The sequence below is a fragment of the Cebus imitator genome, unplaced genomic scaffold, assembly GCF_001604975.1.
Source record: "Cebus imitator isolate Cc_AM_T3 unplaced genomic scaffold, Cebus_imitator-1.0 Scaffold170, whole genome shotgun sequence".
NCBI classification, from domain to species: Eukaryota; Metazoa; Chordata; class Mammalia; order Primates; family Cebidae; genus Cebus; species Cebus imitator.
This window is the reverse complement of record NW_016107485.1, coordinates 2,044,139-2,055,399: the sequence shown is the minus strand read 5'-3', so window position 1 is coordinate 2,055,399 and position 11,261 is coordinate 2,044,139. Positions and strand designations below refer to the sequence as shown.

General features: G+C 49.9%; 2 protein-coding genes across 7 annotated transcripts in view; one reads left to right on the top strand and one right to left on the bottom strand.

Moving 5' to 3' along the window:
* The window catches only part of THTPA (thiamine triphosphatase), a 49,626-nt gene that overhangs the window by 5,623 nt on the left and 32,742 nt on the right, over positions 1–11,261 (bottom strand). The window lies entirely within an intron of this gene.
* ZFHX2 (zinc finger homeobox 2) overlaps positions 1–11,261 on the top strand; it is a 38,247-nt gene that overhangs the window by 1,946 nt on the left and 25,040 nt on the right. Inside the window, exon 2 of the mRNA XM_017544630.2 lies at positions 3,222–3,881. The gene's annotated coding sequence lies outside the window, so the exon portion shown is untranslated. The remainder of the gene's footprint in view (positions 1–3,221; positions 3,882–11,261) is intronic.

The following is an 11,261-nucleotide window of genomic DNA, read 5'->3' as shown; positions in this document are numbered from 1 at the left end:
CTGGAGTGCAATGGCGTGATCTCGGCTCACCGCAACCTCCGCCTCCTGGGTTCAGGCAATTCTCCTGCCTCAGCCTCCTGAGTAGCTGGGATTACAGGCACGCACCACCATGCCCAGCTGATTTTTTGTATTTTTAGTAGAGATGGGGTTTCACCATGTTGACCAGGATGGTCTCGATCTCTTGACCTCGTGATCCACCCACCTCGGCCTCCCAAAGTGCTGGGTTTACAGGCTTGAGCCACCGTGCCCGGCCAATTTATTTTTTTTTTAAAGATCGGGTTTCACCGTGATGGCCAGGCTGGTCTTGAACTCCTGACCTCAGATGATCCACCCACCTTGGCCTCCCAAAGTGCTAGAATTACAGGTATGAGCCACTGCGTCGGGCCACCAAAAAAAAATTTTTTTTTAATTAGCCAGGTGTGATCCCAGCTGCTCAGGAGGTTGAGTCAGGAAGATAGCTTGAGCCCAGGAGGTCAAGGCCAGTGCGCTATTATCCTGCTACTGCCTGTACTCTAGCCTCAGCAACAGAGCAAAACCCTATATATAAATAAATAAACAAATGGCATCTTGAACTTGGGATAGCTTAGATGGACCCCTGGCCCCACTCCATGTTAAGCATCGTTGGTTAGGGAGGGGAGCAACCCCAGCTCCTATGGCCTGCTTTTCATCCATTTTTTGCTTTCCAGTTTTGTTAACCTGGGATGGAAACCTAATTTTTCCTGTTAGAAGGTCCAATACAGTGGGGTAAAGGCAGCAGTTTATTTGAATGGAAAGACCAGTTTTTGGAGCCAGACCAGGGGTTCACTTTCTAGATGTGTGGCCTTTGGCAAGCTACTCCACCTCCCTAAGCCTCTGCTGCTTTTCCCCTTTTTTTTTTTTTTTTTTTTTTTGAGTTTCACTCTGTCACTCAGGCTAGAGTGCAATGGCATGGTCTCGGCTCACTGCAAACTTTGCCCCCCAGGTTCAAGCGATTCTCCCGCGTCAGCCTCCCAATTAGCTGGGACCACAGGCGCACCCCTACACTGGGCTGACTTTTTTAGAGAGTTTCCCTCTTGTTGCCCAGGCAGGAGTGCAATGGCACGATCTCAGCTCACCACAACCTCTGCCTCCCAGGTTCAAATGATGCTCCTGGCTCAGCCTCCCAAGTAGCTGGGATTATAGGCATGTGCCACTGCACCCAGTTAATTTTGTATTTTTAGTAAAGACGGGGTTTCTTCATGTTAGTCAGACTGGTTTTGAACTCTCAACCTCAGGTGATCTGCCCGCCTCGGCCTCCCAAAGTACTGGGATTACATGTGTGAGCCATAGTGCCCAGCCAGCCTCTGCTTTTTCATTGAGAAAATGTGCCCTGCCTCAGTTATCTGTGAGGATTCAGAAATAAACTGTCACATAGTATAAACTCCAAATGTTCATTTCTTTCTCTCCTTTTTTTTTTTTTTTTTTTTGAGGCAGAGTCTTGCTCTGTCACCGAGGCTAGAGTGCAGTGGTGTGATCTCAGCTTACTGCAACGTCTGCCTCCTGGATTCAAGTGATTCTCCTCCCTCAGTCTCCCAAGTAGCTGGGATTACAGGTGCCTGCCACCACACCCTGCTAATTTTTGTATTTTTAGTAGAAATGGGGTTTCACCATATTGGCCAGGCTGGCCTCAAACTCCTGACCTCGTTATCCACCCACTTCAGTCTCCCAAAGTGCTGGGATTACAGATGTGAGCCACCGCGCTTGGCCTCTCTTTATTTTTCATGTGAACTTCAGGGTTTTGTTGTTGTTTAAGACCTGTAGGCTATAGCAGCTAATGTGGGCCCTGGAGCCAGACCATGGAGGTTTTTGAGTCCTGGTGCTTCACTTACTTATTGGCCATTGGACCTTGGGCCAGTTAATTCACTTGTTTGTGCCTTAGTTTCCTCAACTGTAAAATGGGACTAATAAATGTATCTACCTCATGGGATTGAGAGGAGTAAACAATATATGTAAAAGTGCTTGGAACTGTCCCCGTGCATTCAAGAAATATTAGAAATTATTGTTATTAGAATATAGGAGCGGCTGGGCGTGCTGGCTCACGCCTGTAATCCCAGCATTTTCGGAGGCTGAGGTGGGTGGATCACCTGAGATCAGGAGTTTGAGACCAGCCTGGCTAAGATGGTGAAACACCATCGCTACTAAAAATACAAACTTAACAAATCATGATGGTGAGCACCTGTAATCCCATCTACTTGGGAGGCTGAGGCAGGAGAATCACTTGAACCTGGGAGGCTGTAATCCCAGCTACTTGGTAGGCTGAGGCAGGATAATCACTTGAAACTGGGAGGCGGGCCGGGCGCGGTGGCTCAAGCCTGTAATCCCAGCACTGTGGGAGGCCGAGGCGGGTGGATCACGAGGTCAAGAGATCGAGACCATCCTGGTCAACATGGTGAAACCCCGTCTCTACTAAAACTACAAAAAAAAAATTAGCTGGGCATGGTGGCGCGTGCCTGTAATCCCAGCTACTCAGGAGGCTGAGGCAGGAGAATTGCCTGAACCCAGGAGACGGAGGTTGCGGTGAGCCGAGATCGCGCCATTGCACTCCAGCCTGGGTAACAAGAGCGAAACTCCATCTCAAAAAAAAAAAAAAAAAGAAACTGGGAGGCTGTAATCCCAGCTATTTGGGAGGCAGAGTCAGGAGAATCACTCGAACCTGGGAGGCTGTAATCCCAGCTACTTGGTAGGCTGAATCAGGTAGATAATCACTTGAACCTGGGAGGCTGTAACCCCAGCTACTTGGGAGGCTGAGTCAGGAGAATCACTTGAACCTGGGAGGCTATAATCCCAACTGCTTGGGAGGCTGCATCAGGAGAATCACTTGAACCTGGGAGGCAGGGGTTGCATGAACAGGGATTGAGCCACTACACTCCAGCCTGGGCAACAGATTGACTCAGTCTCAAAATAAATTAATAAATAAATACAAGAGCACTTAATGAGCTGATAAACTGAAGATGAGGAGGAGGAGCCAGAATCTCCCCTCCCCCTATGCAGTTCAGGGGACTGTGTAACCGCTTAGAGGAGGCAGAAGCTATCAGAGACCAAGGACTAATTGCTGTGGTGGAGAAGGTTCTAGTACCCAATAGGGAGGGAGGGGGAATAATAAGGCAGGAAGAAGGGAGTGGAAAAAAGGAAGCCTTGGGCGGCTTAGGGCTTGTTCTAAAGCTGATTTAAAACAAGACAAAACACATGTATGGTTTCTGCAGGCCACAGGATGAAAAGCAGAGGAGACGGGAAAGAGCTTAAAGGGGTCTGCCCTCTTTGCAGGCACCGGCTTGGAACTGGAGCCAGAGTAGAGGAGGCGGCCTGGTGGGCTGGCCGGCCTGCCCCTGCCCTGGGTCCCGCGAGGCGGGCGGGCGCAAACAGACTACAACTCCCGGCATCCGCCGCGGCGGGCGGGCCGCTGCACCTGCTCAGTGGGGCCGCCCCGGGCGCCTGGGTATTGATTATTCCATTGTGTGGGACGCCACGACTCCAGCCAGTGAATGAGGCGGAGGAGTGAGGGCGAGGAGGAGGAGGAGGAGGAGGAGGGCGAGGAGGAGGAGGAGGAGGAGGCAGGGAGCGAGCGAGTGCCCAGGGTGAATCAATGGAAACCCCCTCACGAAGCCGGGGAAACACTTCAGCCGCAGCCAAATAGCATTGATTATTTTCCTTCACTTCCCTCACCTCCGTGAATTTATTTATTTATTTTTTTCCATCTCCGTCCCCGACGCCCCGGAGCGAGCGCTGGAGGGAGGGAGGAGGAGGGGAAAAAAAGAGGAATCAACACATCGGAGAAGTCCCTTCCAAGAGCCGCCCCCTCCCCTCCCCGCCTCGCGCTGCTTGGCGGCCGCGGTTCGACTCCCGTCCCTGCTTCCAGCTGAGGTGTAAGTGCATCGATTTCCGATGCTGCTGGGTTGGTTTTTTTCTCCTCTCCCTCTCTCTCTTCCCTTCCTTGCTCTTTGGAAGCTCAAGACGGGAGAGGAGGCGCTCGGAGACTGCTGCTGGAGGGGACGGAGAGGGATGGGAAGGGTCTGGGGGAGGGGACAAGGACGGACGGACCGACAGACCCAGAGCCCTGGGAGAAAGCAGACAGGGGTGTGGGAGGGAGAGGGCGTGCGCGGGGATGGGGGAAGTGAGAGATGCGGGGGTGGAGGGAGAAACGGGAAAGGGAAAGGCAGAGGCCCGCCGGACAGACGGAGGGTATCGAAAGCCTAGACGGACCGCGCCGAGCTGTGCAGGGAGCGGGGGTCCCGGAGGGAAGGGGAGGCCCGGTGAGTGTGAGGGCTCGCAGCTGTCAGCCTGGAGGGGCTTGGGTCCCAGCGGCCCCCCGCCGGCTGTGGGATGGGGGAACCGCGGCCGGCGGGCTGATGGATGGGCTAGCGTGCTGGGGCGTGGAGTGGGAGGGGTCGTGGATACCCTCAATCTTCGTTGGTTTTTGGCTGAAGTTGGGCTTTTCTTTCCTGGTTTTTTTTTTTTTTTTTTTTTTGAAAGGGTTGAGTAGGTGAGGGGAGGCTACAGCCCCATTCAAGGTGAAGCGTGTCTGCCCTGCTCGCGCACCTCCACCACCCCCATCTGCTCTTGGCTGCCCCTCTGAGTAGCCCTGTCATTATGAAGCACAGGACCAAGCTTCTTGCTGCGCCTGTAGCCCCGCTGATCTCTGTCCATGTGTCCCTGACTTTTGGTTTTGCTGTTATTCACTCATCTCTTCCACCCTATCCGTCTGTGGGTCTGTATGTCACTCTCTCCGCTTGTGACCCTTCCCATCCGAGTGATCCTCTCCTGTGTCCCTGTCACTATGTGTCACGCCTTGGCTGCCTGTTCTGTCAGTCTAGGACTCCATGCCCGCTCCTTCAGAAGCTGTTTGGATATCTCTGGCCTTTTCAGGTTACTTTGGAATTTGCTTATCAGTCATGTTTGTGGTGGTCACAGTCAGGGCCTGGAGGAGTGGGATGATGGAGCAAAGCCTCTGGTGCCTTCAGCATGGCCAGGACAGCTTCCTCTTCCACCTTCACGAGGGAAGCTTTGGAACTTCCTAACATTGTTGACTATCCCCTTTGCCATGTGCCCAACTCCCTCATCAGAACCTCACCTTCTGGTCTCCTGTGTCATCTGCCTTTCCAGGAGCTTCCCACCACAAACCTTTTCCCTGCTGACTTAATTTTACTCCCTTCCCCCACTTTATCATTGTATATTTTTCATTTCCCCGTTTTGCTTCCTCCCTTTTTCCCATCTGTCTCCCATCATCTCTTAAGAGTTTCCACCTTTGTTCCCATAATCTGCCCTCTTCCTACCTTTTCTACTTGATCACTCTAAGTTTCTTTTATCCCTTTCCCTCTTACCCAGCATTTTAACCCCAGCAGCAGAAGGTACCAGCAAGCAAGGGGCTGGGAGAGGTGCGGGGTACGGTTTGTGAAGGCACATTAACAGGCCAAGAAATAAATTTAATGGGCTTCCAGGGGCATATAACCCCTTCATCAATCAGTGCCATTATGTCAGTTAACTGTCAACTTTGATTTTGTAAGGAGACATTCCCTAGGACTCTAAGCTCCTCCCTGCCTAGCTGCCCCTCATCCTTCAGTTCATTCTAGATATCAGTTGCTTTTTCTTCACTTTTTAGTTCATCTTCTTCCTAGGCCCCTGCTATTATCATAGCACCATTTTTTTATGAGGCACTGTTTATTAGTGTCATAAAAGCTATCGTATGTGAGGAGCCAGGTTCATTTCAGCCTGAAGAACAGTAAAGGTGGATAAAGGATCTAGAGAGTTTACCTTGGTTTTTAGCCCATCATTGTTTTTCCAAATCTCAGGGTCTTGGAAAGGTAAAAGGAGGAGGGAGAAATGAGCAGAAGATAGCAGATTTCAGAGGTGAACTGAATTATAGAAAGGAAGGGGTGGTCAGTGCAATAAACACATGGGATAGAGAAATGTATGATGTGAGGGAGGAAAATCTGTGCAGACTGGGGGGCAGGGGAGGACCAAGGGGTGATCAATAAGAAATTGGAAGAATGAAACAAAATGTGTTGATAGCAATACAGAAGGTAAAAGGAAGAGAAATAATAGAATATTCCTAAAGAGGAGGTCAACAGAAAAAGCACTATGAAATTAATACAATGGTAAAGTGGGGGAAGGGAGGAACTGCCGAACAAGATGAGGTGGGAAGAGAGTATGGTACAAAGGAGGTAAATGGATGGCAAACGAAGGAGTGCTGAGGCAGATCAGAGCTGCGCAGAGCTTGGTAGGGGGAAAAGAGGAGAGGATGAGGTATCAAAGGAAACAAATGCCTCTGGTGTGAGGAGGACACAGCGTGACTGATGCAAAGAGAGTGAGAGCACTGCAGGGGGTGGAAAAAAAGCATAGCAGAAATAGCAGAAATACCACTGGGCGAAGCTCCAGAAGAGAGAAATGCCCAAGAGAGGGAGAGAAAGCAGAAATATCTGGAAGAGAGAAGGAGAGAGAACCTCACCAGCATTCATTTCATTGGCCTAATCACTTGCTACCCTACCAAAGCCTTTGTATTTCAAATTCCCAAGCCAGAACACAAGCAAAGAGATGAAAAAGTAGAATTCCCATATACTTCAGCTGAGAGGAACCTGAATCTTCCCAGCCCCTGAAAACCAGAGACCTCAAGCCTCTAATGTCATAAATTGCTGGTATTGCCTTGGCAACCTGACAGAGTTCCTCCCTCCATGATGTCAGAGGCAGCTGGTGTTACCTTGAGACCCATACAAGAACAACTTGCTGCTTTGCTGGGGTGCTGTATCACCTATGGGGCCAGGGCCTGCGTCGAATTTGTAGGATTTCTGACTCTGGTAGCTTGACGTTGCCTCCCTGGAGTTGTTCTCAGCTCAGAACAACAGTTGTCACAAATAACTTGTTTGTGAGTGCCTGAGATTTGCCAGAGCCTGACAGGAGCAAGAGGAAGGAACCTAAGACAGGGCATTGAGGTCGGGATGGTTGGATCAAAAGGCAGGCAGAGACGGCAGAGGAGGACTAGAAATGGCAGCTACAGATTGTGAAAGAAAGGCTTTGTGAGCAGGGAGGAGAGTTGTTGAAAATGTAATGGCTTTGGGTTTAGGAATGAAGACTAAAGCTGGAATGCAGAGAGAAGGGGTCAGGGCTATGTGAGAGTGTAAACTCATTTAGGGATTGAGAAAAGGGAAGGCTTGTGAAATGCAGAGGGCACAGTAGAATCTGGCTATACAGGAAGGGGGAAAATGGGACAGAGGAGTCCCCTAGTCTGAGAGACTAAGCTGTCTGGTAAGACACTCAGGGTTGGTCACATGGGCATCTGAGAAGTGGCTACATCTGTCTAGTTTCTGATTGTTTTCCAGCACCTAACACAGTGTCACACAGAAAAGTCTCAATAAATATCTAATGATCAGATGTTGAATTAGTAGGGAGAGGCTCGGGGAAAGAGTTACCACCTAACTTTCACCCAATACCCCCACCGTAGTCCACATTAACAAGCAAATTGGGAAATCAGAAACAGGAGGGAATGGCTAGAGGGTAGTTAACCAGTGACAGTGAGATCTGAGGCAGAGAGGAGAGACTAGGTTAGGGTCACACTTGGAGGCAGCCAGGGGACCTCTCAGGGCAGATGTGCAGTCTTTGTAGAGATAATTGGAGAAAAATATGAATGAACAGCCCTAGGAGCCCAAGAGGAAGATGTGGAGGAGGGAAGAGAAAGGAGGTGGTTTCCAGAAAATGTTGAGAGTTGTTTCCAAAGAGAGTTGGCACATTTGAATTAAAAGTAGCATCCCAGGCCGGGCGCGGTGGCTCACGCCCATAATCCCAGCACTTTGGGAGGCCGAGGCGGGTGGATCACGAGGTCAAGAGATCGAGACCATCCTGGTCAACATGGTGAAACCCCGTCTCTACTAAAAATACAAAAATTAGCTGGGCATGGTGGCGCATGCCTGTAGTCCCAGCTACTCGGGAGGCTGAGGCAGGAGAATTGCCTGAACCCAGGAGGCGGAGGTTGCGGTGAGCCGAGATCGCGCCATTGCACTCCAGCCTGGGTAACAAGAGCAAAACTCCGTCTCAAAAAAAAAAAAAAAAAAAAAAAAAAAAACCAAAAAAAAAAAAAAAAAAAAAAAAAAAAAAAAAAAAGTAGCATCCCCACCCCATTCCCAATCATGAAACTACAATTGAGTTGGTCATACCCATATATATATATATATATGCATACACACACACACACAATGGCCACAAATAAAGGGTTCATAAATCAATACCAGACCCATTCTAAACACCGATCCCCATCCAGGTAATTATTAATACAAGGAAGTCAGCATTGGTCATGTGGGCCAAAAGGCCAGAGGAGGCAGAAGTTACTGCTGCCCAGATCTTGAAGTAGAAAACCCTCTGAGGGATGGCCTTGACGCCTGACTGTCCATTGTTGAGACTCCTGAGGTATCTAGAAGAGGAGGAGGCAAGAGATGTAGAGCTCACCACAACTCTCAGAGCGAAATCTGCAGAAAGAGGTCTAAATACACAGAATCTATAGAGGAGAAAGATGCACCCAATCAAAAATCATGAGGTTGACAAAGGGCCAAAAAGACCCTGAATGGGTTGAGAAATGTAGGAAAGAAGATGGGAGAGAGCCGGGAGCACTGGAGGACAATCTGGCTATAAGAAGAAAGGCCAGGGCAGCTAGAGAAGGGGCTGGTAGGCGGGGGTCCTGAAGGAAGGACAGTGGTGGCTGTTACACTGTCAGCCGCCGCCACGGAGTTGGGCAGCTCATATTTTGCAGCAGGCGACAGGCTGTCGACACGGCGGTCCTTTACCTCACCGTTAGAAATTCATTTCATTGATTTTTCCATCTTTCTTCTCGAGCTCCTCACACTAAGCTCAGTCATCCCACCACCCACGTTCCCAGAGCCCCTTGCCTCTCTGGGGAAAGTCCCCGGGAACTTCCTGCCCATTCTTCCTCCCCAGGCTGGCAAGGCAGGGGTGAAAAATTTAAAAGTAACTTCAGCCCTCTAGGGTAATCCCATGGGCTCTTAGTGGCTTCCTCAGGTAGGAACTAGTCCAGAGACCAGGGCCCCCATGTGCAGTTGTTAAGGGGTGACAGGGCTGATGTCCACTCACAGTCCTGTCACCAAGCTGTACCACTGGCATGGTGGCTGCATACACCTGGAGGAAGATCTCTTTTTCCAATTCTTCCTGAGACAGCTCAGCACCCTTCCGCAATTTTTATCTCCAAAAGTCTAATGAGAGAATAGAAGCCCTCTTTCTGTATTTGGCAGGAACATGAGATTACATCAAAGCTAAAGTTCAGGCCTTGGAATTCCCAGCAGGGCCAACCACTGGAATGTCACATGCTTAGGGTCCTGTGCAATCGGAAAGACATGAATGTCCCGGGGTGTGCAAGACCTCTCTGCAGAGAGAAGGTTTATGCATGGAAGGTCTGGTCTTCTGAAGCATGTTGATATGGTGCAAGTGGGTGTGGGCAGGAATTTAACTTCATGTATGCACATTTCCCTAGTGCCTCCTCCAGTCATTGCTAACTACCCTGCACCTCTCCCTTTGGGACTAGGCTTGGGCTAAGGTCAAGAGTCAATTACCAGTCGTTTGGCTTCTCATTGAAGGAGGGCAGAGGGTGGGCCAGGAGTGTTAGATTGTGTTTCCCTGAGGACCTAATGGAGCAAACGCCATTTCCATCCTCAGACTTCATTCTTTGTTTTGTGATCCCCTTTCCTTCACCTTGTCTCAAGCCTCTGTCTTCTTTTTTCCTGGGCCATGAGCATGGGTCTAGATTTTGCTGCTCCCCTTTACTTGCAGACCTCTTGCCTCCATCACAGTTGTCTGCCTTTCTCCCCACCATCTCTGTGTTCTGTATTACTGGTCTGCTTGGGCCACAGATGCTTTTCTTCTTCTGATTTCCAGCTTCTTCAGGCTATGTGGTTTCCACAAACCTACAAATAAATACTGTTGCTTTAGGGAAAGAAATGCGCTTGAGGTTAGGAAGAGAGAAGGCCAGGGAAAGATAAGAGGTTCAGGAAAGATTTAGGCAGGGAGAAGTTGGGGGAAAGTATGACAGAGATAGGAGTCAAAGGTGAAAAACTCATGACTTGGAGATGGCCACAATTTAGATGAGAAAGGAAGGAAGGTAGTAGGCTGTGAGGACTAAGAAATTGGAGAGAAAACAGGGAGCCTGACCTCCCACAGGAAAATGAAGACAGCTGAGGGAGGACGAGTGGTTGTCTGAGAAGCAAAGCTGAAAAGCCAGGCCGTGGTCTCAGCCTACGTGTCAGTCCTGAGTTCAAGCCGTGCTGGCTTTGACCCTTATGGGAGGAACTGAAGTGGCAAATTAATGACGATAATGAAGTCACTGCTCCTTGTTTGTCTTTGCTGGTTTCCCCTTGAGATTTGTCCTTTGGCCAGACAGGGCAATGTGGGGGAGGGGAGAGACAGGAGTCGCGAAGGGCGGGGGAGGTGGAGGGAAAAGAGGATGGAGAAATAGCAATGTGGAGGACAAATCGACTAGGGGAGAAAAAAGGGAGCATTCTAAGAGAAGAGAAGAGGAACCCAGGAATTGAAGATAGGAGCAGGAAGGGAGACAGGAAAAGAGAATGAAAGAGGAGAGGGGTGCATAAAAACGGCCAGGGAAAAGAACAATGGAGGACAGAAAGGGAAACCTGGAAGGAAGGGCAGAAAAAAAGGAGGGAGACGGAGAAGTGGAATGGAGAAATAGCGAGCCACAGGGAAAGAACGTGGCCAGGGCTGCAAAAGCTGCAGCTGGCAGGGCCAGTGGGCGGGGCCTCATCTCCATCTCTAATGGCTGTGAAATGAGGTTAGCTCCATTAGAGGCAGCAAGAGTGTAACGAGATCACACTCATTAGGGCTGGGCCATCCCAGTAATTACCACCACCCTAAACACACCCGCGCCAGCCAGCCAGGCCAACCACAGACAGGCTCCAGGCAACACACTGAACAGGACACCCTGCTACCGAACGGGAAGCACAGGGCCCACACAAGTGTACACGGAGGGCCTGGGGAAATCCAGCCAGGGAGAACGAGCACCTTCACCAACCCCAAAGAAGTACTGGGACAAGGCTACAGCCAGGTTACCAGCTTCCCCACATACAATCAAAAAACAGCAAACATACACATACCCCCAACACAGGAAACAGGGCACATGGATGAATAATTATCATTTCCATTTATTGATTACATCCAGAGTGCCAATCTCAGTGATGATCCTCTCAGTGGATACAACTCCAGGAGGTACTATTCCCCCTTCCCTTTTTTTTTTTTTTTTT